Raw genomic sequence first — 5,254 nt, 5'->3', positions numbered from 1 at the left:
TTAATTATATTAATATTTGTATATATAAATGCTACATAAATAATGAAATTAGAGTTAAATTTTAAAGTGGTCATTGAGATCCACAAATTGCATTGATTTAATTCTTAATTTATTAATTATACCGATTGAGTCTCTCACTAAAATTGTAAAAAATGTACGCACTTAGTTGGTCCTTTACCTCATTTTTAGCCATTTAAGTTTGCTGCGGACAGTGACAAGCCACACTGGAGTGTGTAACGATTAGCTGAGTTGGCAATTGAAACTATTTGACCCAATGTGATTCCTTTTTATATTTTTAACACTAAGTTTAGTAGCATTTTGTCATTGTTCTTCTTCTTTGGGCTCTTTGTTTAAAACTAAAAGCAACGTTGCAGAATCATAATTGAATGTGTGGGTCGGGGTCTAGCGAGCTCTATTTGATCAACAACGAGGACTCCAAGTCGGAGTAAAAATTCACGAGTGCCAGATCTTTGTGGGTGTGGCTGTCGCTCTATGCTTTAGTAATTTGGAATAGATACCAGTCCAAAAAAGCCTTTTTATGGTTATCCTAATTATAATGTAAGTTTTTGTTTAAAAATGGTTGTTAATTTTTTTTATGTTCATAACTCCTAAATCTGCTTCATATAGACTAGTGGTAAAAAATGGTATATTTTTTTCTGGGATGATAATGTAGAAGAAGAAGAACATAAAGGAAGAGCAAATACTACTGCAAATGATAATGAACAAGTGAGGATTAGTCTAATTTAGAGGATTGGAAAGTTGAAAGCTGAAGCAAGGACCCAAAAACATATATCTAAGTGTTATGGTTGCTGATTTTTTTATATATTAGTGGTTGTGTTAGTTCACTACAAGAAATTACTAGAATTGTGACCAATTTTAGCAACTGAAAAATTTAGTGATTGATCGATTTTTGTTTATATATAAAAAAAAGTTGGTCGTTGAATTGGTCGCTAATTTCTAATTTAGCCACTGATTTAGCAACTACCACCAAAGTCATTCTAATCTATTGCTAAATTAAAAATTAGCGATCAAATTTAGTTACCAACAATTTTTTTCATAAAAAACCAATTGGGTCACAAAAATCGGTCGTTAATTTTATCATTAGCAACCGATTTAGAGACCAACATAAAATCTAGGTTGAAAATTTGTTGGTCGCTATTATCAGCGACGGATTTAGTGACTAACAAAAATATAAGGTGATAAAAGCAGTTGGTTGCTAATTTTAAATGTCATTTTCTATTCAACATTTTAGAAATACTTATACTTGCAGTTCTTTTTAAAGTGATCTAGTTATAGCTTATAGCTATCACATCTCAGCTAAAGAGGCAAAATTCAAAGTTAGTTTTTGTAGGGACACTAGTTGCAATGCTACTCTTCACTCTTCATCACTAGTTATCTTCTTTTCTGTTTTTTTCTAAGTTGTATCACATGCTAGTTGATAGTGTTTCTGTCCCGAATTATATAAAATTTATTGTGAACCATTCTTCTTGAATATGGGGAAGATTAGTTTGTGCATTTGACATTTTCATATAGAAACAAAGATCAATATTCTTTATCTTTTGGTGGAGCTAGAACTAACAGTTTAAATTGCCTTAGGAAATCATTCTGGTGGAAGGTTTGAAACTTGATGATGTCTCTGCTGTAACACCCTACAGTACAAAGCGTTACATTATAGTCATAAATATGCGGTGGTGATGTATTACAATATCTAAAAATAGAAAAATACATACATAATATTTGAAATAATATAGTTTAACTAAGAGCCTGTGAATAAAGATAACAAAACAATAATCGTATCGCACTCGAAACACAAAAGATAAGAAAGCATCAATATACAGAACCAAAGGTATATATAAGATCCATAGGTAACATATATAAAGTATTAGTCTCGACCTACGAAGAAAGGCCAGCTAGAACATAATACAAAACCAAAGTATACAAAATACAACCCGTTTCTCCAAAATACAAAACCCCTGAGAAGGATATACGAATACACATATCAAAAGTGGAGAAAGGTACTACATAGATCAAAATAAAACCCAAAAGTATAGTCTTCGCTTCATCAAGAGTTCAGCACATTCAGGAAGGTGCGACACGTCTTGTATCTGAAAATTAATAAAATCTGATAATGGGTGAGAATCTGAAAGTTTCTAGTAGGATAATAATTCCAAATAGAGACTATGTAAAAAGATATGAACCTGCTAGGCAATCCTAAACTTCAATCATTTAAGGTTCAAGCCTAGGGTCCTTTCTAATCCAAACAAGGTAAACAGACTAAGTCTCAGTTATACTAGTGATCTCAAATCTCAATCCAGAGCAAGTGGAATAAACCACAATCCTTGCATCTACCCAGGTGATTCCAATCTCAACCCGGAGCAAGTGGGATGAACTATAACCCTTGCATCTACCCAAGTGGTTCCAATATCAACCCAGAGCAAGTAGGATGAACCACAACCCTTGCATCTACCTAGGCAACTCAAATATCAATCAAACTCATCTCGATCATCTAACCATATCAACTCATCCTTTCAATAACAACCCTCAGAGTCACCATCGCCAGCATAAGAGATCTTTCAATTGTTCAAACACATACAAAATAATACAAAGAATACACAAATAGATAGAACAGATAAAGCAATTAGCTTAAATAGCATATAGATACAAATATTTAAATAAGGCAAGCCAAATACAAGATGCACACCCAATTAATACATACAAATTCAAATTATTCATGCCTGTCATACTGGCCATAAGCTCATGCGTCAGTTTTATTGCCAGAACCTGACACGAGTAAACGGGATTAACCAACCGTCCTTATCCGTAGGTACCACAAGCAAGCAGAATTCACCAACCGTCCTTGTTCGGAACACACAAGCGGGATTAACCACTGTCTTTGCCTATTATATTAATCCACGAGTAAGCGGGATTCATCACCGTCCTTACCAGGTACCTCGAACAAGCGGGATTATTAACCAACCGTCCTTGTCCGGAACTAATATCAGTCAATGTGTAAGCGGAATTAACCACCGTCCTTACCCAAAAAATCTTGAACAAGCAGAATTAACTACCGTCCTTACTCTGGCATAACTCAGCTCAGTGTGCAAGCGAGATTCACCACCGTCCTTGCCATGAGCAAACATCAGTTCACAGTAAATTCTTTAATCAGTTTTTGAAATCATTAAGTTCGTTAACCACATTCTCAATCAGTTTACCAATTCCTTCGTCTCGTGAGAAGGATAATACCACCGTCCTCACAACGGGCGGGACAAAACCTCCGTCCCTACAACTACACCACAACCACGGAACAAGCAGGATGAGACCTTCTTCCTTCCCTGGTGTAGGTGCCAAGGTAATAACAAATCAATACGCAAGCCGGTTAACACCCATACCTTGCCAATCCAGCTATTCAGGCCATAATCAGTCTTATTAGTGTTCTTCGGTAATTTGATAAGTGATTTAACTCATTAATCCTAATTAGTTATCTATTTCATCAAGTTGAATTTATAAGCCCCTATTTATGTATCAGTTTCCAATTTCTTTAACATGTGAGCGGGATGGAACCTCTGTCTTTACTGCGGGTGGGATAAAACCACCATCCCCGCAACGTTACCTCTGGTTAACAAAGTGTTTAACCCGAGAATAATTAAATTGAGTTCATTGGACTTAGCCACACCCTATCCAGGGCTTAAAAAAGAGTTATCGGGATTCATTTAGGGGTTACAGGGGTTTACAAGCATGCCGGAAAGGTCAACTAGTCAAAAACAGGATTTCTTCAAGAAAACAGGACTTGTGCGTACGCATCACCTCGTGCGTACACACGAGTTAGAATGCCATTCCTGTTTCGTACTACGCATCACCTCGTTTGTACGCATGACTTGCAAAAATTCCTTGTTGTGCATACGTACACACTCGTGCGTACGCGCAAACCTTTTTTCCTATTATGTGCTGGGTGCACACGCACCATACTCTGCGTGGGCTTGTAGACCAGAATTTCTGGTTTTTTGCAAAATCTCAAAATTCATATTTTTATACCGATTTTCATTTGTTCACAACTTTCTTTATAAAATTTCGATATCTTCCGTTCTTAAATCGTTTTAAAGCTCTTTTCATTAGTTTCAATTTAAGATAACTTTTATCTTATTTTGGTTTGGTTAATTATAAAAAGAATTACATTTTGGGTACTTAATTAAATAGAAATGAGTTTTAATGAATAGATTCAAATTAAAGCATGAGGTTTTGAGGATTTTAATGAATTTAAAGCAATGAATTGGATTATTGGAGGTTAAGAAAATTGATTTCTATATTTTGGTTGATTTAAGAAATTGGTTTATGATTTACTTATTTAGTTTTGAATAACAACGAAAAAAATTTATTTATTTGGTTAAATATTTAAAAAGTTAATTAATTATTAATTCAAAGGTTTGGGAATAAAAAGTGCGAGTATGATTATGTGTGATTGTGATTATAATTCTGATTGGAATCGATTAATGATTATTGATTAATTGTTTGGGTAAGATGAAAAGGTTAAGATTTCTCCCACTTGTTTCGGGTTGAGACTTGAAACACCTGGGTAAGATGCAAGGGTTGAGGTTTGTCCCACTTGCTTCGGATTGAGACTTGAAACATCTGGTAAGACATAAGAGCTGTGGTTTGTCCCGCTTGTTCCGAGTTAAGCGGGTAAAATGTAATGGTTACAGTTTAGTCCCATTTGCTCCGTGTTGTGGTGTTCCATATCCGGGTTAGCTATCGGTACTACAAGAAAAATACTCATTCAGGTACACTTGAAAAGTGTAGCCAAAAGTGAAAAAAAAAATGATGCCTTAGGCTACGGCTACGCTTTCTGGACTACGCCTACGCTTTTTGGGGGTGATTCCTATTCGGCCGTTGCCTATTCTCAAAGGCTACGCTTTTCTGCACCAAGGGCTACACTTTTGGCATTTGAGAATAGGGTGCGCTTTTCAAGTGATACTGTCCAGGACCAAAGGCTACGTTTTTCAGCTTCCATTTTTACCAGAATAGGCTATGCTTTTCAACGCTACTGCATCACCTGTAAAACATAGCCACATTGTATACCATAGCTACTCTATATAAGTGTAGCCTTAGGTCCCTTATAATTTTTTTTTAATTTTCTGTATAACCATAGCTACTCTATATAAGTGTAGCCTTAGGTCTCTCATTGTTTTTTTTTTATTTTCTGTATGTATATAATATTCTAATAATTTTTTATACAACATAATATTTAATAATATTACAT

The sequence above is a fragment of the Arachis ipaensis genome, chromosome B07 (genome assembly GCF_000816755.2).
Source record: "Arachis ipaensis cultivar K30076 chromosome B07, Araip1.1, whole genome shotgun sequence".
NCBI classification, from domain to species: Eukaryota; Viridiplantae; Streptophyta; class Magnoliopsida; order Fabales; family Fabaceae; genus Arachis; species Arachis ipaensis.
This window is presented reverse-complemented; position numbering follows the sequence as displayed.